A 24,018-nucleotide genomic window follows, 5' to 3' on the forward strand; every position below is an offset into this window, starting at 1 on the left:
GCATTTTATATATGTATGTCTCCTGTGATACCTTTTTTTAGTTCACTTTTTTGCTCAGTACCCACTTGACCGATGGGAGCTAGGAGCTGGTGGATAAATGCTCCCTCCTTCCATCTTGCATTCTTTTTTTTTTTTTAAAGATTTTATTTATTTATTTGAGAGAGAGAATGAGATAGAGCATGAGAGGGGGGAGGGTCAGAGGGAGAAGCAGACTCCCTGCTGAGCAGGGAGCCCGATGCAGGACTCGATCCCGGGACTCCAGGATCATGACCTGAGCCGAAGGCAGCCGCTTAACCAACTGAGCCACCCAGGCGCCCCTTGCATTCTTTTTTTTTTTTTTTAAAGATTCATTTATTTATTTTAGAGAGAGCACAGCAGGGAGGGGCAGAGGGAGAGGGAGAGAAAACCTGAAGCCGACTCTGTGATAAGCGCAGAGCCTGAGGCAGGGCTTGATCTCACAACCCTGAGATCAGGACCTGAGTTCAAACCAAGAGTCAGATGCTTAACCGAGTGCGCCTCCCCCCACACCCGCCGGTGCCCCCCCCATCTTGCATTCTAGGCAATTCCTCAGAGGGTGCCAGTAGGACTGAGCCCTACTTGCTCACAGAGACCATCTAGATTAAGCACCCTTGGATGGGTTTTCTCTCCCTCCCTGTTTCATTCTTTCTGGTCCTGATTCCTTTTCCTACCCCTGTTCCATGGGATCACGTCCCAAAAGAAAGCACTTGCCCTCAAGTCCTTCTCTAACACTGCTTTTGAGGAGAACCCAAGCCAACGAGTTAGCAGTTTAATTCTTTTGTCAGGTCATTTTCTACATTTCCATCTTGGGTCCCAGGCATCAGATATTCTTTTTTTTTTTTGTATTTTCCCATAGGTACTTATTCAGTGCCTGGCAAGTATCAGTGAACATATGCTGATTTTGATTTGATTTGACAGAAGGAAAGACTATAGTGGCTATCTGTCCCCCAAGGGAGGCCAGAGTCACTTCTGGTGTAGAAACCTGTCCCTGATGCTGGATAAGGCTGGGACCTGCCAGGGCAATTAGTGCTTTCTCTACCATACACCCATCCAGCTTCCCTTGCAGGTCCCTGCACCCTCCAGAAGCAGCAGGTCACCAGCTGCTGAAGTAGCTCAGGGCGCACAGCTGGGGGCTCATTCAAGGGGCCCTGCCTGCCACCTGCTCTCTCCAAGCTGGGAGTAGCAGAGGAAAACCAGTCCCTCCTCCTTGGGGGTGGGATGCACATGTCTGTCATCTGGTGCTGGAAGCAGGATGTCAGGACCCTGTGCCCACAGGACCACAGTCAGGGAGTCAACATGGATGAATGGATGACTTCAAAATTTGGCACCAACCTCGACTGAACCTCATGGACATAGAGAGTGATAGGCAGCTGGTAAAGATGCAAAGAGCATTGGACATATTCTGCAGACAAGAGTTGTAGTTATGGGTCTACCACTAATGTGATGCTCCTTCTGTCATGTACCACGTTTCTGCCCGCAGTTTCCTGAAAATGAGAAGGTTGGACTAGATGAAGTCAAAGATCCCCCAGCTCTAGGATTCTTAAATTACAGAATTGGAAGGAACCTGATCTGTCAGTTATACTTCAAATGGTCCTTTATTTATTTACTTTTTGCTTAAAAAAACATGTTGCTAACAGCCCCATGTCTACTCTAAACCCACAAGGAGATAGCACCAATGCATTTGCTCTTACATATTCCCAGATAGCCGTGCTTACCTACATGCCAACCTGGCATATACTTGATCACTTTTTTGGTAATTGAAAATTTTTTTAAAGATTTTTTTTTTTTTTTAAGTAATCTCCACACCCAGTGTGGGGCTTGAATTCACAACCCCGAGATCAAGAGTCACATTCTCTAGCAACCGAGGCATCCAGGCGTCCTTGTAATTGAAATTTTTATTGAGATAATTGTAGATTCACATTTAATTACAAGAAATAATACATTTTGCAGTTTCCCCAATGATCACATTTTGCAAAACCTTAATACATTATTACAACTAGAATATTAACATTGATACAATCCACCTTATTCAGATTTCCCCAGTCTTACTTGTACTTATTTAAGTGCATTTCAGTTCCATATAAATTCGATCACCTGTTCTAAGACCACAAGTTCTAAAACCAGAAGGATCTCTTGTGTCGCCCTTTTACAAACACACCTTGCCTTCCTCCCATCCAACCTCATCCCCTACTTGGTTTCTCAAAAGTGTTTTTATTCAGAAATAATTTCAAATGTGCAGAAATGTTTTAGTACACCCTGTACCCAGATTCACTGATTGTTAATATTTTGCCCATTTACTTTATCGTTTTTCCTATCAACATGTTTTTTTTCTGAGTCACTTGAAGTTACGCAAATCATGCCTGCACAATACTTCAGTGGGTATTTCTAAGAATAGGGATACTCTTCCACATGACCATGGTACACGTATCAACAGCAGCAAATTTAACATTGATCCAAACTTTACTATCAGGATTCCAACTTTGTCCACTGATATATCTTTACTAGCATTTCACCTCCTCCAGTACAGGATCCAGTCTTGGACAAGTTATCACATTAAGTTGTCACGACTTTTTAGCAGCCTTTAATTTGGAATATTTAGCCTTTTGTCTATTTATTTATTTATTTATTTATTTATTTATTTATTTATTTATTTATTTATTTATTTATTTATTGTCTTTTTTTTTTAAGTAGGCTCCATGCCCAGCGTGGAACCCACGGTGGGGTTTGAACTCAACTCCCTGTGATCAAGATCTGAGCCAAAATCAAAAGTCAGACACTTAATTGACTGAGCCACCCAGATGCCCCTCTTTTGTCTTTAATGACGTTGACATGTTTGAAGAATACAGCCCCTGCCCCTTTTTACTAGATGTTCCTCATTTTGGGTTTGCCTGAGGTTTCATCATCGTCAGATTCAGGTTATGCGGTCTCCCTGGAATACTGCGTAGGTGATACCTTCTGAGGACATGGTATCCGTCTACTTTCATTGGTGATTTTAATTTTGATCACCTAGTCAAGGTGTTGTCCGCCCACTCCTTTGTAAATATTTCCCCCTTTCTATTAATGAGCCTAAACCATCTACGGAGAGACACATTAAGCCAAGCAAATATCTGCTCTCCAATGAAATCCGCTCTAGTGTTAGCAACCGGTGATGATTCTTGCCTGAACGAATCTTTACGGTACACTACCAGTCCTCTTCCAGTACTTGAAACCAGGTTTTCTATGGCTCAGCTTTCTTAGGTCTTTGGTTCTGGTCAGAGTCCTCTCCGTGTCTTCCCACTGTCCTCTACGATCTCTGGGCCAAGACGGGGCGAAGTAGTACACTCAGCAGCCCCAACTGGAAATGAGCTAATTGGGTTGTTCCGCGTTAAACTGTCCACCAGTGATTTGCATAATACAGTGGCCTGGGAGCACTTACTTCCTGGATCCTTTCTGATTCCCCTCCCCCTTGCCCCCCCCATTCTCGGCCGTGGCATTTTGTTCAGACTGTCCATACATCTCCTCCACCGCCACCCCCCAGCACCGGGCTCTCCCCTCCCCTGCTTAAGCCTCAGGGTTGCTTTCCTAGGAGACTGCCCAACCTGCGGGAACGCAACGCCCGGACTTCCACTGCTTTAGTGGCAAACAGTGCACGTGTGAGTCCCATGCTCCCCCTGGACTGACCCTAGACGGACGCCGAGAAGCGCTAGAAGTAAATGAGCGCGCGGGGAGCGGTGTGATAGGTATTCCGCTGGGTACTTTCCAGAGCCCCGCGGCGCGGGTAAACGTAGGGCAGGCCAAGGGCCGCGACAGCAGGGCAGAGAGGCGCGGCTCCCCGCGCCCCGGGCGCGCTCCGCCGTGCGAGCATCCTGGAGGGCGGCCCGCAGGTGGCGGCGCAGGCCGGCGGGCGGGCGGGGCGGTGGAAGGGGAGGGCTCGGCGCGCGTCGGGCGGTGACGGCAGCGCGGAGGGGAGGTGCGAACCGCCCGCCCGCGGGGGAGCCATGGCGAGAGGCCGCGCCGCGGCGCCCGCATCAGTGCCCGCGTCTGCAGCAGCGCCCCCGCCCGCCGCCCCGGGGCCCACCCCGCCGCCGTCCCGGCGCGCAGCGAGCCCGTGACGCCCGCGCGCCGCGAGCGAGGCGCCCCCCCCTGGAGAGGGGCTGCGCGCGGGAGGGAGCGCGGGGCAGCCCGAGCACCCCGACGACCCCCGCGTCCCGGCGCCGCGGACCCCCAGCCCGCGAGCGCCAAGGCGGCGGCGGGCAGCAGGAGAGGAGGGGGCGCCGAAGCCGAACCCCGCCGCGTGCACCCCGGTGCCGCCCGGCCGGCGGCTGCGGAGGGAACCGGAGCCGCCGGGCGGCCGGGGCCGGGCCGAGGACAACGAAGAGGAGGCGGCCGGCAGAGCCGAGCGCCCGGGTAGCCCCGCGCGGGAGGCCCCCGGGACCGCGTCTGCTACGGGGCCGCGCTCGGTGCGCCTCTCGCGGGTAAGACCTGGGTCCGCGCATCGGGCCCGGGGGGCGGGGGGGGGGGGTGGGGACACGGGTGTTCGCGGAGTGTGGGCGCGTGATGTGGCGGTGGCCGGGCTCCGGGACCCTGAGGGGCAGTACCCCTCCTGCATTGACCGCACCTGTGGGAGACCCTCGCGGGGCCCCAAAAGGTGCCCATAGGGCATGGTGTCGGTCACACCGCGTGGCCTGGATTCCGGGCTTCGGCACTCCGAAATGACAGTGAGGCGACCTTCAAAGAGCCCCGAGCTGAGCCAGGCCAGAGAGTGAGCTGCACCCCGGTGCCCACTCACCCGCAAAACTAATGTAAATTACATCTTCTGAGTGTGTCTGGGACCGAACGGGTGGCTTTTAGGAATCTTCCTTTCAGTTCTGGGAGATAACAAGTTTACTTTTGTCACTTTTTTGACATGAGTTTTTAAATCCTTTTCGAATCTCCAAGGTCAGCCACTTGCAGGTAAAAATAAATGTGATGAAGTGTAGTTTCTTCTTTTGTGAAGTTGTGTTTAGGGAAGCCCAAGTCCAAAGCCGAGCTGCTCCTGGGGTTGGCGCTGGATGCACACGAGCCCTTGAAGCCTCTGTGCTTTGAGCCCTTCCCTGCACTTGCTCAGAAACTGAAATCAGCGTTCACTTTGAGCGCCTCCGAAGTACGAGTGTTTAGGCTTCTGATTTCTTTTTGAAAAAGTTGTTTTCTGATATTCTTCACCAGAACTTAATTGCTTCAAACAAATGTGTAAATGTTGTTTGCAAGTGTGTGGGCAGGATGGGTACCCTTTCCTGGAGCATCTTTTGTTTATCTGTGGCAGGGAGTGACAGACAGGGAGACAAGCTGGGAACAGGGTCCTTTTCAGTTTGTGACTGCAAGAGCAGCCGGGAGGGAGGTGGCCAGACTGAGCAATGCCCAGCCCTGAGCAGTCTGCACTGGGGAGGGGCTTCCCCCCTCTGCCACAAGCCAGGGGGGTATGACAGGCAGGGAGTTGGACCTGGACCTGGAGTGACAGATGGCACCTTCCTCTCTGTCTTGGGTTGGAAAGATCATGCTTGTGTGCCCTTTGATCTCTGACCCCAGTTTTATCACAGAAGTGCCTAGACAAGCATAGGCCAGGCCACCTGGAGAGCTGAGCAGGGCAGGGGGTTGCTGAACCGGGTTAGAAAGCCTGTGTCCATGTGCAGCAGGTTTGGCAAGAGTTGGGTCTCAGCTTGACCCCAACATGAGCCGGTTCCTGTTTGATTCCCCAGGGGCCTGTGAGATTTGGTTTCCCATCCCCAACTCTTCCTGGAGGGTGTCTCTACCCTGGCTGTGTTGATGTTCCTTCTAAAAGGACACAGGCCTTTTTTTTTTTTTTTTTTTAAAGATTTATTTATTATTTATTTGAGAGAGAGAGCGCAAGCGTGCTCTTGGGGGAGCATGGGGGGAGTGGGGGCAGAGGGAGGAGGAAAGAGAGAATCCTAAAGCAGACTCCCCACTGAGCCTGATGGTGGGGGGCTGGATCCCAGCACCCCAAGACCATGACCTGAGAGCCTAAATCAAAAGTCCGCCGTTCAACAGACTGAGCCACCCAGGCGCCCCAGGACACAGGCCTTTGAGTGGAAAACCTGGATTCAAATTCCAGCTCCTCTCTCTTTACTGGCTTTGTGACCTTGGGCCCTTATTTAACCTCTTTGACCTGGCTTTCCCTTCTCTGGGATTGCCTGCCTCCCTAGAACAAACAAACCTCATTGGATTGTTACAAGGATTAAAGAGTGTTTTAAATGAAAGTGTTCGTAAAAGTTTGACTAAATGATGTGAGAGGGTTTCCAGGTCTCATTCCAACATGACTAGGTGTGTGACTTGGTAACCTTTTTCAGCCCTAACAGGGATGAATAAAGTGGATATTATAATACTAATTTTCTTTCTTACAAGTTTGCTGTGAAGGTCAAATCAGATCATGTAAAAGGGCTTTGAGGGGCGCCTGGGTGATTCAGTCGGTTAAGTGTTGGACTGTTGATTTCAGCTCAGGTCATGATCTCAGGGTTGTGAGTTTGAGCCCCACATCAGGCTCTGTGCTGGGCTGGAGCCTGCTTAAGATTCTCCCTCTCCAGGCGCCTGGGTGGCTCAGCTGGTTGGGCGACTGCCTTTGGCTCAGGTCATGATCCTGGAGTCCCTGGATCGAGTCCCGCATTGGGCTCCCTGCTCGGCGGGGAGTCTGCTTCTCCCTCTGACCCTCCCCCCTCTCATGTGCTCTCTCTCATTCTCTCTCTCTCAAATAAATAAATAAAATATTAAAAAAAAAAAAAAAAGATTCTCCCTCTCCCTCTCTCCCCCAAAAGGGGGCTTTGAAAATAAAAGAGCGATATTTGCACTGAAAGGAGTTCCTAAACTTTCAGTTTCCAAACCAAGACCACCTTACCATTTGCCATCTGATGTGGACTTCCTTCCGGTCATTGCTTTCTGAGCCCCAGCCTCTGACCTGGCACACAGTAGGTCTCTGTAACTGTTAGATGACTCTTGAGTTGACCATCTCACATAGGTTCTTAGATTTTATTTTTTAGTCTCGAGGGAGTGTCTTTTGTCTAGAGACACAGTTGAATGGGCCTTCTGGTTCCTCCCCCCATTTTGGGGAACAAATACTACCCATTCTGACTTGCCACCTTATTAGGTGTATCCAAATGGAGGCCACCTGCAGTGTTGAAAAATTCAACGTTTTAGTGAAGACACAGTAACTAATAGCATATGTGTGAATCTGGATGCCTCTAAGCTACGTATAATGCCAGTGATCAGCAGCTGCTTAAAGAAATGCTTTGACATGTGTTTTATGGAGGGACGTGTGGCTTTATGATTCATTGACAAGCTCATTTAATTATGTGTTTGTTAGGAGTGCACCTGAGGTGGAAGAGGATGGCACACAGGTGGAAGGCAGGCTCTTAGCATCCTTGTTTGGGCTTCTGGTCCTGCATTTGAGGAAGGGTTGCTCCCAGCCTCACCTGTTTAGTGGGAGGAGGGCTGTAAATCTCTTCGAAGACCAGCACATGGCAGTGACTTCTAGCGGCCACTCACAGCCAGGTCTCAAGCTGTGAAATGGATCATACTGATGCTTCTTAAACCTGCCCTATAATCTTCAGGGCAAAGGAACCCTGGAAAGGGGGATTTGGAGGTGTAGCCTGAGGTTTCTGGCACTTTTTAGGGCATTTTTCAATGTGCGTTCACTGATTCCTTTAATGGAGAATAGAATGTAGGATTCATCTGTTTGTTTTAATATAAAAATGCTTTAAATTGTCTTGATTAAAAAAGCACTCAAGGAAGATGCACCTCATTTTCCCTGAGGCTCTGGGAGCTCCCTGCAGTTTAAATTTGTGTACCCCAATTTAGAATCTTGGAGCTGGATTATTTCTAGAGGCTCTGCTAGTTCCAGACTTCATGATGTGCCTGGACTTTTAAAAGCAGGAGGTCATCTCCTTCCTAGAGGTGAAAAGGGTGCTCCAATATCCAAGGGTGTGTTAGTGAATTAAAGAACCACCAGAGTATAAATTACCTGGATTTGAATGTTAAGGAAGACCATGCTCTGGGTATTCAGGGGACTTTGAAATCTTTTTTTTTACCCCTAAGAATTTGTTGAAAATAACTGTGAACCTGCAGATGAAGTGGTTTGACTTTTTCTGGAAGGTATCCCTTGTAGAATACCATTCAGAGCACTTCTTTCTTTATTGCACGCCCCCTTAGTGACTAGACCTAGTTACTAGAGAGTGAGATTATGTTGATTAAAAAATGCCGCTGTCTCCTGAATTATGGTCACAGAGATTAGCTATCAGCAAATCCTACACTGGATTACATAGATGCAGGTTTGTACATGTCACTTAAAATGGGTATTAATTAGAATAATGGTAAGGATTTTGATTTTTCTTCTCCAGGTTTAGAGAGAAAAAGCATCTCTGCAAATGGAGGACCCTGGGATTTTCAAAATTCTCCATCAGTTCCTCTGGTGGTTTTGGTAAAGTCAAAAAGTCCTTCCCAGCAGTTCTTTACATCAACAGCCTATGCTGTGGGCCTGGACTTTTTTGAGGGTGCGTTCTGCGAGCTCTCACTTTCTAAGTTTTGCAAAAAGTAGAGAAGGCGGGACCTAGTGTAGGTTTGCTTCCTTTTATTATGTTTCTTATCAAATAATTTCCAGTTGGGGATGTGGTCAAACACCCGCCGCCTCCCATTAGAATGTTAGAATAGGTTTGGCTTCATTTGTGTTGTTGACTCAGGAATTTGAACCAGGCGGAGCAGGTGAGCAATGAGGGCAGAAGCTGCCCTTGAAGTTGTTGGAAGAGCTTTGGAAAATTTTGCCTGCGGGAGTGGGGAGCAAAATTTCATTTTTGCTATTTATGCCAAAGGGGACTGAGAGTCCAAGTTCATGGTGGGACCACTTGGCCGTGGCCTGGGTGGAGGAGAGCGATGCTCACGAGAGGAAGATCCTGATGGTGCTCTTTGTGCCTGGCTTTTGTTCCCTGCTGTCCTGGCTCCAGCTGGTTGCAGGAGTGTAAGGCTTCACAACCTGACCTGTGGCAGGTGGGCCTGCAGCCCATCAGCATTACCTGGTGGCCTGTTAGCCCTGCAGAACCTCAGACCCCGCCCCAGACTTGCTAAATGTGAATCTGCATTTTTATTTTATTTTATTTTATTTTATTTATTTTATTTTATTTTATTTTATTTATTTTATTTATTTTATTTTATTTTATTTTATTTATTTTATTTATTTTATTTTATTTATTTTATTTTATTTTATTTTATTTATTTTATTTATTTTATTTTATTTATTTTATTTTATTTTATTTTATTTTATTTTATTTTATTTTATTTTATTTTATTTTTTTAAGTAGGCTCCATGCCCAACGTGGAGCCCAACACAGGGCTTGAACTCAAAACTGAAAGATCAAGACCTGAGCTGAGATCAAGAGTCTGACACTTGACCGACTGAGCCACCCAGGCGTCCCATGAATCTCCATTTTAAACATATTCCCAGGTGGTATTGATGCTCAGAGACCTCTTCACCTCGTTGTGGTTCCCCGGAATGTTCTTTCCCCATGCGCAAGGCCAGACTTTGCATATATTGGGAAGAACAAGTGGCTGGTACACACTTGTTTCCTGCCCCACTGGGGAGAGTTGGCGCTCAAGGTGGGATTCCACCTCTTGCCCTCCCCTGAAAGGAAAGGGGCTGGGGTTCCCAGAGGAGATTGCTGACCCCGGTCCCTCCCCAACGCCCACCTCTTCCCTTAAATTGTGCACAGTGAACTGTAAAATGGGAAGACCCCAGGAGGGAAGGGACAAGCTGTCGTTCTCAGTCAGCAGTGAGGAAAAACAGTCCAAAATGTGGCCAGTTATTTACCCTCCCTGCCACAACGCACACCTAAAACATTGGGTGATGTTTCATGTTCTTAAAAATATGCCAGAGTGATGAGTAGGTGGTTGTCCCTAAGTTCTAGCCATCGAGTTGACCCATGTATCCACACACTCACCTCCTCTTTGCTGAACAGATCGGAAGTGCCGGGTCATATGCGTGGGGCATTGCTAGACAAGGTGGAAGCTAGGGGGAAGGTAGGTGGATCTGACCCCAGTATATAGGTAACCTTTCTCAACCTCTCTTCTTCCGTCCTGCTTTCCTAGCAGGTACAGAGCTCTCAGCCTAGGGTCCTCCTTCTGTAACCTCATGTGGGGATGGGCACAGACAACCCACCTTTGCAAAATTCTCTTTTTCTTGCCCTGGAAGTGCCTAAGATTCCAGTCTGAGAGATGAAGGGAAATCTCTAGGGGTGCCTGGGTGGCTCAGTCGGGTAAGCATCTGCCTTCAGCTCAGGTCCCGGGGTTCTGGGATCAAGCCCCACGTCAGGCTCGCTGCTTAGCAGGGAGCCTGCTTCTCCCACACTCCCCCACTTGTGCTCTCTCACCCTCTCTCTGTCTCTCTCAAATAAATAAAATCTTAAACAAGAAAAGACAAAAAAATTAAAGAGAAGGAAATCTCTAATGTAATGATCAGCTTTTATTCTTTTTTAAAAAGTTGTGGTAAATATATATAACAAAATTGACCATTTTGGCCGTTTTTCAGTAGTTTCGTGGAATTAAACACATTCACGTTGTGCAGATATCACTGTCATCTATCCCCAGAACTTTTTCATCTTCCCCAACTGCTGCTGTGTACCCATTAAACCCTAACTCCCCATTCCCCCATCCCTCCAGCCTCGGGCAACCACCATTCTTTTACTTTCTGTCTCTATGAGTTTACCACTCTAGGTGCCTCATTTAAGAGGCATTGTACAATATTTGTTGCTTTGCATCTGGCTTTTCTCACTTAGCGTAGTATCTTCAAGGTCCACCCATGTTGTAGCATGTACCAGAATTTCCTTTCTTTTTAAGGCTGAATAGTATTCCATTGCGTGTATAGACACATGTTGTTTATCCATTCATCCATCTTTGGACACTTAGGTTGCTTCTACCTTTTGGCGGTTGTGAATAATGCTACTATGAACGTGGGTTTGCAAATATCTGTTTGAGTCCTTGCTTTACGTTCTTTGGGGTGCATACCCACAAGCAGAATTGCTGGGCCGGTGGTAATTCTACGTTTAATTTTTGAGGAAGTGCCATACCATTTTTCTCAGGGGCTGAACCATTTTATTTTCCTACCAAGAACGTACAAGTGTTCCAATTTCTCCACATTCTCACCAACACTTGTTATTTTCAGTTTTTGTTCTGTTCTGTTCTTTCTTTGATAATAGCCATCCTAATGGGTGTGATGGGGTTCTTTCTTTCAAGTCCCTTTTCTTTATTCTGATATTCTCCCAACACTAGCCACAGTCTTTACCTGGCTTTGAGCTGTGGGGAGATCCTGAAAAGTGGAACTCTTACTTCAATCCTTGCTCCTCATTGCTGTTTAACTCTGTGGGCATCACACTGAATTTACTTAGTGTGGTGAGACTCAGATGAATAAGATTTCTAAGAGCTGCTAGTATTTTAGAGTCTGTGAGTTTATGGTCTTTCCTTCCATGCTTCCCTCTCCTTTTTTATTTTGAATGGGAATGTGGGTGTGTGAGTTGGGAGAACAAGGAGGACAACAGTGGAAAGGCAACTCAGTAAGACAGGACATCATGTTTTGTGATTCTGAGTCCAGGGTCCTAAGATAAATTTGGTTTGCCTGTTGGACCTTGCCTTGGAGTAGAGGTGTTTGGTGGTCTAACATCAGAAATCTGGCAACACAGTTGTAATGTTGGCTCCAAAACTGTGGGTTTTGCCCACATTGCAGAATTTCAAATCTGGGGGGCACCTGGGTGGCTCAGATGGTTAAGCGTCTGCCTTTGGCTCCTGGGATTGAGCCCCACATCGGGCTCCCTGCTCTGCGGGGAGTCTGCTTCTCCCTCTCCCTCTGCTCTGCCCCCTGCTCCTGCTTGCTGTCTCTCTCACGCTCTCTGTGTCTCTCTCTGTCTCAAATAAATAAATAAAATCTTAAAAAATTTTCAAATCTGGGAAGAAAATTGGAGATTTATTTAAACTAAAGTGGCAGGCAGATTCTTGCCTTGTCCCAGCATAGTTGGGATTGATGAGCTTTGTGCCAGGGGATTAAAAACACCAACCAACAAATAAAAAACCAAACCTATGATTCAGGGATAGCAGTATAATGATTTTGAGGAAAGGTGGGGAGAAGGAAAATGAGCAATTTGTTACACGTATGAGTCACTGGTGTTGTGTCTGTGAGTGTCCCAGTTGGACACAGAATTTCTGAGACAACTGGTTTACTGGCTTTGGTAGTAGGGAAGGAAACAGTGTCATCCAGACGGTGGGCATTTCATTTCAACCTTTGCATCTAGAATATGTTTTAAATAAAATGCTGAATCCTATGGGAATTGTACAGTTTTGTTTTATGTACTTGAGTGTGGCAGAGCCTTATTTCCATTCATTAAAAAATTAGAGTCTCTGTGCAGAGGACCCAGGCTTGAGCTGTGGCCACCACCTAGTTTTATACAAGAAAAATAAAGTGAACTAAAGCTTGTTAAAAAAAATAAATAAATGAATAAAAAATTCTCCAGATTTAGCAATGTGTTGGGATAAACTGTAGCACACGATTGATACGTTTGAAGCCATGTTCTTGTTTTCCCTCTAAGATTGGTGCTTTTTCAGGGTTAGATACGTTGAAGCGGGCAAGAACTCCGCTTTGGGGCAGCCAATTTCTGAATCCTTACCTCACGGGATAGCCTCATATGGTTATTAAGGGGATTATGTGAATTACTGTGTACGCATGGCTCATGGTAAACATTTTGTGTTAGCCATTATTATTGTTATTGGACTCCTTATGATGTGTTCATCCACAAGTCATTTCAGAGCAGGTATCCTGTGCCACGCCCCAGGGGTGTGGGCCTAAGTTTTTCCGGTCCTCACGGGACTAGCCTCCAGGGACCAGGCAGTGATGTGGGCTGTGGATTTTGCTCACCTGCCAATGAACTTCCCTCCTTTGGCTTTGAGGAGAACCGGTTCACTTTGCAAGCATCCCGAGGCATCAGAGAAATCCCTTTGGACTTGATATTTGGGTGCAAATATCAAGACATTTCCAAGGTCTCTTGTGGAAGGAATGTAGTTTGGTGTTAAGTATTCGAGAAAATATCTTTCTGTTTGAGAAGACAAGCAGAATATTCTTTTTTTTTTTTTTTAAAGATTTTATTTATTTATTTGAGAGACAGAATGAGAGAGAGAGAGAGCATGAGAGGGGGGAGGGTCAGAGGGAGAAGCAGACTCCCCACCGAGCAGGGAGCCCGATGTGGGACTCGATCCCGGGACTCCAGGATCATGACCTGAGCCGAAGGCAGTCGCTTAACCAACTGAGCCACCCAGGTGCCCGACAAGCAGAATATTCTTACAATTATAACAGATAAAAGGTATGACAGGCAGATTAGTGGGAAAATAGGCTATAAACTCTTGACTGATGCGGTACGTGTGTTTTTACTGTACTGGGAAGATAGGAAAATAGTTTGTGTTATTAAAAGAGATTAGAAGAGGAATGTCATAGCAACTGTTGAGTGTTAACTTGAACAACTTTTAGCTGAGCTGGGTCTCTTGATACTAGAGGAGAACTGATACTCATATAGAAGGGAACAAAGGGAATAAAGAAGAGCGTTTGGTTATTTTATCATCAAACTTACCCTTTTTTGTAGTCCTTTGTGGTATCCTGATTGAGGAGACCACACGGCCAAGAACCTCAGCGTAATCAAGTGTGAGAATTTCCCTCACGGACTCAGAAGAAGTTGCACCCACTTTGTTCAGTAGGGCAGAGCAGGGGTGCAGCGTGTAGATTTTGCGAAGAGAAGGCCATGGCAGGGCGGGGGTGCCATGAGGGGAGGCGGCCGGCGTCACACGGTGAGCGTGCCCAGGCAGGTGTGTGGTCCCCAGCCTTATCTGCCACCAGAATGACAGACACGCGCCGGAGCTCTGGCATGGCTACAGGTGAGAGAGGGTGGTGACTTCAGCTGGGCAGGGAGGATAGTGTGGATAAAGTGGATGGATTCCTTTGGGTGACCTGGAGGAGCTACGGCTTGCCCTTTGAAGAGATGGTGGTAAGGTTCGGGAGGGGTGGTCTCAAGGATGAGGCTGAGATTTTTGAATTGGGTTATCTCAATTGTGATAACTCGGTTGTGCGGGGGTTAAGACGCGCCGGATCCTGCTGGGGAGGTCCTGCGTTTGATGTGTTTGTGAGATTTCCTGGTGGAGGAGTTTAGGGCAGTGGGGCGTCTGGGCCTGAGGCTTGGGAGAGAGATCTGAGTGTGAGGGGAGGGTTTGGGGCCCATCGCCGTGTAGACAGTAATAATATCATGTGAAGCAGTGCTCCCAGAGGCCGACCCGAGAGGAGACCAGAAGTGCTGGGGGGATACAGTGTGCCTGCAGCGAGGAGTGAGGCTCCTGGGTTCTCTCTGCTGTGAGAAGCCCAGTAAGGTAACAGCTAAAATGTTCTTTGGGTTTGTTTACGCTTAGTTGGTATGCAAATATTTGTAGAGTTTTATCAGAGGAGATGCCGGCTTCGGCTTCGCCTTGTAAGCACAGTAACATGATGACTGTGAGGAATCTTGTGGCCTTCAGGAACATTTGCAAGTGTTCTTGCCAAGTATCGTGTGCTTATCTCACGGGTGTCCGTGTTTTATGAGTTCCCGAAATTGGTGAGCTCGGAATGAGAGAGTTTGCTGCACTTTCTTGTGATTCTTATACATGTAACTTGGGGGTTTACAGTTTGTACTGTTAGAACTGGGGAATCATGGTAAAATTGGAGGGAACTAGAAATTGCTTGTTTTAGCAAAGGTAACTTCTGCCACCCTGGCACAATGGATAAAATAAGCAACTTGGCAGCACTAACCGCCGGTGAGGATGTGGAAGAAGTGGACGCCTCACGCACCACATACGAAGAACAGTGACCACTTGGAAAATTGGCAATATTTATTAAAGCTGACCATCTACATTATGATGCCAAGATTCACGCCTGGGCATATATTCAACAGAAACGCGTGCTGCCTTCTTAGTTAGTAGCAGCTTTACTCGTGTTAGCCCCCAAGTGGAGAAACCCAAACGTCTATTAACTAGTGACTGTAAACAAAATCGTGGTTTATCTCTACGATGCACTACTACTCAGCAATAAAAAGGTATGAGCTATTGATAGATGCAACGAATAGACGAATACTACAGAGAAAATGTTGAGCCAAAGAGACCAGACACAAAAGGATATTCCAGAGGATTCCATTTTTAGGAAGTCCAAACAGAGGCAAAACTATCCTATAATAAGGATAAGAATAGTGGTGGTTACCTACAAGGAGGTATTAACCGTGCAAGGTGGGTGTTTAAGGAAAAATTAATGGGGCTGCATGCATAAGACAATGAAAGGTTCCAGTGAATTTGGCAACTATGAGATTTTAATGCAACATGACGCAAGATAGTTGGCTGTTCCACAGAATTTTTTAAAAAGATTTTATTTATTTGACAGAGAGAGCACAAGCAGAGGGAGAGAGAGGGAGAAGCAGGCTCCCTGCTGAGCAAGGAGCCCGATGCGGGACTCGATCCCAGGACCCTGGGATCACGACCTGGGCCGAAGGCAGCCGCTTAACCAACTGAGTCTTTGTGGTAGTTGATGAAGCTTGGGTGTTTAGTCATTTTTCCTTGGTTTACGCAGGGTGTATAGTTATCACTGTGGCCCAGGGCCAGGCCTAGGGTGATGTGATAAAGGCACTTGCCTAAGGGGTCCACAATTTAAGTAATCAAGAGAAATAATACTTTAGTGCAGTATTTCTAAAAAAAATCTAAATTAACACAAAGAAATCAATGATGAACAAAATATCAACGTTTGTCATAAAGACGGAAAGAGTCCGTATTACTGATTTTTCCTTTTGCTTCATGCTCCCCTATGGCTCGGTGGGGCACTGTCGTGGGCCCGAAGACAGAGCAGGTGGAGTGTGAGGCTTGAGAACCGTAGTCTTGGCCTGGATGTCTGACTGACTCAAGAGAGTAAGAAGTGAAAAGGCAGGTCGGTAAAGACTGAATGGCAGTTGATTCTGTTAATGCTTTTCAGTGTTTTGAGAGTAGAAACAACTGTGTTGTGTCTTGGAAAGGATTCTTCTCAGTGTGTTAAACATTCTGACAAAAGGGAATGATATATACAAGCACTTATGATGGTCCTTCAGATACCATAATTGTTCTTTTCTAAGTTTCTGTGGATTTTGTAGTGTTAACTTATGGCAAGAGTGGCTTGATGTCCTAAATCAAAACAGGACATTGTGAAGGCTCAGATAACTTGTTCATGGCATTAACAAGATATAAAACGCTGTCTTTTAGTGTGGAACAGTGTCTAATAGTAGAAAAAATTCATGATTGCCCACCTTTTAGCTAATCGTGTGATTGCTGTTGATACAATTACCTGGTAGGCAGAGTAGAATCTAGTAATTTGCTAGCCTTCATACTGCATGCTTACAAACACCTCCATGCTTTTGTATGTTACCAAGCTTGGTTTCTGAACTGTGGCCTTCTTCTTGTCTTTTTCCGGGGAGTAAATCCCATGTATCATATCCATCTGGCTCTTCTTTGTGGTCAGGATGTGTTGCCTAGCCTGAGCGAAGGCGGGGGTGTCCCAGATTTTTCAGGACCTCTTCCAATTGCTGTGGATACCGTATCAGTGCCAACTGGAGTCTCCTCTCTGTCCCTTTCCGAAAGGATTCCCCTTAGAAGCTGAAATGCTTGCCCTTCCTGATGCTAAGGTATAGCTTCTTCAAAGTACTAGAGGACTTTTCAAAGTGTGCTATATGGGAATTACTTTCAAAAAATCGTACTCGAGAGGGTTAAAACTTCCCAGCCTTGTAAAAGCTCACTTCTTTGTTCACGTCCTCCCCACCCCCTAGCCAATTTTGCTGTGTATGGTTTTCTCCTAGCAACAGGCAGTGGTCAGTGGGAAGGTCAGGCTGCCTGAGAGCCTCCCTGCCAGAGACGGGCTTCCCCAGACGGTCACTGGGGCTCCTGGAGGGGCCGGGACCCTGTACCCTGGCATCAAGGCACAGCTGATGGCCCACTGGCCTTTCGTGGGATCTGGACAAGTTTTTCATTAGGAGTTCCATTGCTTTCGTAACGATGGGGTTATTCAGATCTGTTCTTTCCTCTTGTGTTAGTTTTGGTTAACTTGTATGTTTCAAGGACTTTGTTTCATCTAAGCGGTTGAATTTATCGGCATAACCATTATCCTTTTAACGTCTAGAAGATTTGCAGTGGTGCCTCCCTTTTGTTTCTGATCTGTGCCTTTCCTGTTAAGAAGGTCTCTGTTCATAGGAACTGCCGGATCGGGGTAACTGAGTTCAGGAAAGTGGGTGGGGGCGGTGTAGGGACAGGGAGCGGGAAGGCAGTGGAGGAAATAAAGCCTGGGGGAGGGAGGGCGGAGAGGTCTGTTGGTCGCCTCCTCTCTGGGGAGGAGCCGCCGGGGAAGAGCGGTCACGTGGGTGGTGAGCTCATTAGGCTGGGGACACCAGCTGTGCTATTATTAGGGCTTTTCAAGTCCCTCCGTGGCAGATGTTCTTAGGCGGAGTTCCAGCCTTGTTCACTTCCCACATATGGCATAATACAGTACATGGAAAAGGAGCGACTCGGTAACAAATAGCTTTTCCATGAAACACATCACTCCTTTTCCCCGTGAACTTTTCCCTTCTCTCTCTCTCTCTTTCGCCCTTTGTGTCGTTTTCTCTCTCTGTTGTTCCTTATCTTTTTCTTGCCCTCTCTGTGTGTTTTCTCTGCTGCTTCTTTTGTCTTTCTGTTTTTCTGTTTGTTGTCTTTCTCTCCCTGCCTCTCTCTGTCTCTGTTTCTGTCTCTCTCTCTCCATCTTTTCTTTTTCTGTGCTCTTACCAACACCCCCCCCCCCGCCCTCCCTCAGTCCCTCCCTCCTTTAATACTTCCTTCTTTTCTCTTTTGAGGCCCTCTTATTTAACCCTGTGTGGGACTAGGACAGGACAGAGTGGCACGGGAAGAAAGTTTGCCCATTTTAGGTTAAAAGTGAGCCTCGGCGTTTCCTAGAAAGTAAGGAGCGCAGGTAAGTCTGAGGGTGATGAACACTGGAGATTGTCTGGTCAAGAGCCTGTTTTAAACTGCACGGTTAGCTTACTGCTCTTTCCACTCGTGGGGCTCAGCAGTGGTTCCATGGCCACTGGAACCCGGGCAGACTGAGGAGCTGGCCAGGGACTGGTTATTTCTGTTCATTTTTGCACACAGTCTGTGCGTTGTGGGTTTGGCTGATGACCCCTCCTGCCACCATTGTCCTGGGTCCCGCTGATAACTTCTGTCAGTAATCTTCCACGTGGCCCTTCCCTCACCCCTCATTTTTATAGTAACCCATGTCAGCTTGGAAACACAAGGTAAAATCAGTATCAGATCACCTTAAATTATTGTTCTGGGGGAACTGAATCTCTACAGGGGATGTGCTGTTATGTGCTGGGACCTCAGTGTATGTGCTTTAAAGCTCAAAGGGATGCAAGCTTCATTATAGAAGTTTTCTACTGTTTATTTCCAAGTGCTGACGTTTTGAGATATTTATGTTAATTTTGTAGCTATGACAAATTGATCCTATTTTAATTTCAAAAATAATGAAATAATACATATATCAGTGTCCTATCTTACTCTAATTTTAAGAAAAGCTTCTATAACCTGGGCATTTTTCTTCAAAGGAAAATAAATATAACTAAATATAACTATTTTAGAAAAAATACTTTTTTTGGATTTTAAAAATCATTTTGTTGTAAAAATACTAAAAAAAAAAAAAAAAAAAAAAAAAGCCCAAACCCAAAATGTAGAGTGAGATCAGCATGGGAAGAGAGTTACTGAACTGGACACGTAATTCTTACTGGGTTCTCTGCTAATTCAGAGATTGGGAAATAAAACCAAGAATGGCCTTTTCTTCATTTCCCTAACTATCTGAAGAAGGGGAATCATAAAATAGGAAGCCTTTTCCCATGGTGGCCGCCCCAGCTCTTACAGACTGGTGGGGACAGGTGCCATGGCTCCAGGCTGTGGGGCAACAGTGACAAGTGTCCATGCCGAATCTCAGTGTATTTGCTGAGTAGTGTCCACTTATTCCAGAAACGTGGTCGGTTCTGATTTCCTAGGTCTCCGGCAGGTAAGAGTCAGCTTTGGTTGGACATCCTTCTGGGCAGGATGGGGAACTGGAGATCTGGTTAGAAGAGTGATTGTAAGTATGTGTGGAGTGGCCTCCCTGGGCCAGGCATTGAGTGTGACAGTAAACTAGACAGCCCAGGTCTGGGGGCAGGGGAGAGAGCGATGCAAACCAGTGGCAGATGTCAGCTGAGTAGCAGGTGTAAGCTGTAATGCCAGGTAGTGACTAGGGACGATGGGGGGGAGGGGTGACAGAGGGTGGAGTGGTTCTGAAGGCCTCTGTTGAGAGGTTATGGGTGAGCAGAGATCCAGTAATGCGGAGGGGAATGAGCCTTGGGAAACTGCAAGCACAGCGTCCTCTGAGGCAGAGCAAACAGCAAGGGCCCAGGCCTCTGCAAGAAGGCTGGTGTGACCTTAATGCAGGGAAACCCCCCCCCACCCAATCCCCCGGGAAAGTGGACACAGATGAGGGATATGCTCAGGACAGGCCTGTGTCCCACTGGCCTGCCTGGCTATGGTCAATAGTTGAGATTTCATTTTGAGTATGACTGGAAGGAAGCTGCTGGAGGATTCTGAGCAGAGGTGTGACATGAATGGATTTACTTTGTGCATGGGTTCCCCAGCGGCTGCGCGGAGAGCCAGGGTGTGGGAGCGGGGAGAGGGAGTGCGAGAGGGTTCAGTGTTGTTACAGGCCCAGGCAGGGTGGTGGCAGCTCCAGGCCAGGGTAAGGGATGCGGTGTGTGTTGGGGTAGAGGCTCAGAACAGGCTGGCCGTGGATGTGAGGAGCTGTGGCAAGGAAGAATGTGCTGTGATGCCTTAGGTCGCGTACATTCCAAATGGAGCTTTTAACACCGGACAGCATTTACATAATTCACAGATCCTGGTGTTAAAAGTCATTCTGTGTCATTTGTTGGTCAAGTGGTTAGTAGGGCCTGCTGGAGTTAAAGTTTACCCAACACCTAAGAAGTGAGTGGAGGCGTCTTCATCTCAAGCCTGAGGTAAAGGCCGAGAGGAAGGAGAATGCTGTGTTCTTTCATAGCTCTGAAGTTACTCTTCTTGGCCGAGGGAAGAAGATGAATCTCAAACTTCAACCCAAGGCAAGGAGCATGAAGTAACCGTTGAACAGATTACAAAGAGGGAAAGGAACGGTGTGCCTCAGAGCACAGCGTCAGTAACCATTGCTTAGAGTGAAGCGTAGCAATTTGAATTTTCAACGCTGGAAAATTTCCGAAGATTCTTCAAGCGATTCGATAGTATTTTCTTTGTGTATGTTGCCCATTTGCTTATCCTGTGTCTGGATACAGTGCCCTATTTGAAATTTACTGTTTTAAAAACGCTTCTCATAAATTAGAGTGGGGTTGTTTGAGGTACGTTGCCAATTTCCTCACAGTGTGGATGATAGCATTTTCCCCCAGTGGGGATCAGAATTTCAGGAACCAGGAAGATTATAGAAATATTAAAAGCTGATCCCCGGTTTATCATTATCACTCTTGCTGACCTCATAATCTGAGATGATTTCCCTCTGGGAAGCTAGAGGGTTCCGCTCTTTCACCTGCAGGCTTGAAGGGACTGAGTTAGGAGTGCTGAGCAGACTCCTTGGAGAAGTCTGTGCTGATGCTTCAAGCCGGTCAGCCTCTGAGGTTATCAGTAAAGAATCTGGAAGGTGCATTCTCTTGGAATCTTGGAATATTTAAGGACAGAAGATCTTGCTGCTTTCTGGTAGAGTATGGCAAGAATAATCAACATGAGAGCGGGGCTTACTTGGGGTTGCAATAAAGGGAGGATGAGTGGGGCATGCCCGGTTATTCTAGAACATGCTGCCGTCTTCCAGGTAGTGGCTCTGGGGCTTGGGTTTCCTCTGTGTGCAGTGCAGAGGAGCTGCCTATCACCCCATTGTGCTGTTCATGGCCTAGTGAGTCTTTGCCAAGTATGGTGTGAAGCCCCAGGATATTGCTCAAATTCACCTAGAGTGTGTCAACACTCCAGGGCTTCTTTCCAAACCTCTGAACACTTCTCTTCCAGGCCTTTCCACTATATCTTATTGGCATCTGAATAAATAAATAGCAAGTTATGAAGAACCAAATTAATGCCGACGGCCGTCTCACTTATTACAAGACTGTTGTCCTGTTTTACTCCCTGGGGTTTTTTCTGTCACCCAAGCCTGTGACACCAATAATTTTTAGCTCCCCCAAACAAGTGTGGTAGGCCGCTGCCCTCCTTAAAATGAAACTCCGTTGTCATTGAATTCAGACACTGGCTGCTTTGTTGGAAATGTGGGAAGGAAGGGATTTTTCCTGTAGAATACGAGCGAGTCAGCTCTTTTAGAAATATCTGTTCTGGGCTCGAGCTGTCTTAAACTATACTTCGATGTGTTTGTTCTGGAACTATCAGCACATCACATTCTGGGCTCTTTTTAATGGGCTCTGGGTAATTACCATGGCCTCCCACGTCAGCGAGTACAGTAAGCCATTCAGGAGGATAGCTGGTCGCTTATTAGCTGGCAGCCGGTGGCCCCTGACCCCTCCTCCTTGGAGATGGTGTGAGGCGCAATTAGAGAGCCCTTGCATGGGGCTAAGTGATTGCTGGGGCATAAATAATGCAATCTACCCTGTCTCTCTGTGCATGTGGCGGGGCCGAGCACATTGGATCTTCGGATGCCTGAACCTCATAATCTGAGTCCAGCCGGTTTAGGCTTTGTGACCTTGGGAAAGTTCTCAGCCAGTGAGCGTCCGTGTTTCCATCTATAGAATAAGACTGTGTAGCATGATCGCGGGGATTTACTAAGGTGATGTGTAGACCGGTTTGGCTCCTTCTTGCTTGTTGGCAGCACGCAGCAGGCACTCGGCGAGGGGAGCTCTGAGCGCCACTCTTTTGGGGCTGGTGACGCTTTGGGATATTGTCCTCTCCTTCCACTCCCAGGCTCTCTGCCTCCCATCATGGAAGACTGGGACATTTGGTTTAAGGTCGTCTTCCCTGACCTACTGCATTATTCGGGATTCTGATGACTCACCTGGCCCCTTGACCATCTCCTCTTCAGTGGTGGCCTCTCCTCCCTGCTTTACCCACTGCCCTAGTCTCAGCCTGGACTGTGTCATCTCCTGAAGCCACTTGTCCCACCTCTGAAACCCTCAGCATAACTACCTTGCTCTTTGAACTCCAGACCTTCCAGCCCTCTGCACACGTTCCTTGCCCCCTCCAGGTTCCCGGCGTCTCCCCTCCACCCCAGCCTACTGTCACCGAGGACCCGTTGTCCTTCCTTTGTGCCACCAGGCCGAACTCTGCGCTGCGGGGCCATAGGCTCTGCCCAGTTGTGTGTGTATGTTTCTTTAGGTTTCTCGTCTCTGCCTTGTGCCACGTCTTTCCTAAACATTTTACTTACCGCTGGAGCAGACTTGCTGCCTCCCAGTCTTCATGTCCAGATGTTAGAGCCTTTCTTCTGTCCTATCTCCTGTGAGGTGAAGGAGGCACCCTCTTCCTGCCTGAGGCTGACTTGCATCATCCTGTGGGTCTTGTCCTCTCCCACCTCCTCAGGAGTGGCTCCTGGACTATCAGTCCTTCTTTCTGTCCCTTCAGCCTCATCCTGTCTGTGGACTGCATCCCACATCCTCTGACCTACTCCGTTCTCTCCCATCATCTAGACCCCTGGTCTCCCCTGGCCATGGCTCTTCCCCCAGCCCCCTTCACGGCCAGTCTCACTGAAACCTCTCCTGCCCCTCCTCCCTGGCCCTGTTGCCCTCAGGCACCTGAGCCCATTATTCCCCTACCAAGAGCACTGAATTTGGTGCTAAGTCCAGGGCACACCCAGTCCTGGCATTCTTGACCTTCGACAGCACAGGCTACACACTCGCATTCTTTCCATTTTGAAAGGCTCTTTTCCCCGGGCTTCTAAAAAGCTGCTCCCTTCTGGCTTCCTTCCCACTTCTTCTGCCACCCTGCCTCACAGGCTGCAGGCTCCTCTGCCCCCTCGCCCCCCAGCCTTTGAGGGGTGGCATTCTCGGGGTGTGTTACCTCAGCTGAGCACCTTGCCTTGCACGCTGCCCCTGGAGGTGACCACACCTGTGGCCTCGTTTACCATCGCTTCCCAAATCTTGTCTCCTGAGCCCTGGACCCATTTACCTGCCTGCCTGCCTGCCCACTGCGCACCTCCATCTTGGGATGCATGAACACAACCCAGCTTGTTACCACCCCCGCCCTTTGCTCCTCCGTCCCCCACTCCCTCCCCACCAAGAAAGGGGTCTACCTGTGAGCCCAGTCACATGGAGGTTACCACTGTTGCCAGCTGTTCAGGCAGGAGCCTGGACCTTCTCCTGACTCTCCATTTCTCTTGCTCCCGCCCCTTCCCCTGGGTGTTTGCCTCCCAGATCCCTCTGAGTGCCCTGCTGGGCTTGGCTGCTCTAATATTTTCTCTACTCTGCTCCTAAGGTGACCTTCTAAAGCGTACGCCAGATCCCTTCACCTGCTTGCTTACAACCTGTTCAGGAGCTCCCCATGGGGCCAAAGAGGCTGCTGCCCCCCCTTCCCTTGCTAAAGCCCTTCAGAGCTTTTCAGTTCCTTCACTGGGCCCTGCTTTCTCTTCTTCCTCCTGGACTTTGCCTGGGCTGTTAACCCTGCCCCAGCTCCCTGCACAGCAGCTTGGCCTGATTCCTGCTCACTTTGTAGGTCTGACCCGAGGTTGGCATGGGAAGCCTTTCCTGACCCCAGGTTACCCATCTGTATCAGCAGTTCTCCCGGTGGCCTATCACTGCTGATATTTCTATCTGTGGCCCCTTGGAGGTAAAGAACGTCCATGAGAGGCTTCAGTGGGACAGTGGAGGGCACGCAGACATCCGCCCTGGCACGGGGCACTTGACCCGAAGGGCTGTTCTTGTCTGGGTCTTATAGGGGGCAGAGCATGTGGAGATCATT

At 48.0% G+C, this 24,018-nt stretch overlaps 1 protein-coding gene across 1 annotated transcript in view; it reads left to right on the top strand.

The window, feature by feature from the left end:
* The first annotated feature begins 4,092 nt into the window (after positions 1–4,092).
* Positions 4,093–24,018, top strand: part of TRAK1 (trafficking kinesin protein 1) — a 175,818-nt gene continuing 155,892 nt past the window's right edge. The window contains exon 1 of the mRNA XM_034992723.1: positions 4,093–4,472. The gene's annotated coding sequence lies outside the window, so the exon portion shown is untranslated. The remainder of the gene's footprint in view (positions 4,473–24,018) is intronic.

The sequence above is a fragment of the Mirounga leonina genome, unplaced genomic scaffold (assembly GCF_011800145.1).
Source record: "Mirounga leonina isolate KUSES-001 unplaced genomic scaffold, KU_Mleo_1.0 Mir_115, whole genome shotgun sequence".
Taxonomy (NCBI): domain Eukaryota; kingdom Metazoa; phylum Chordata; class Mammalia; order Carnivora; family Phocidae; genus Mirounga; species Mirounga leonina.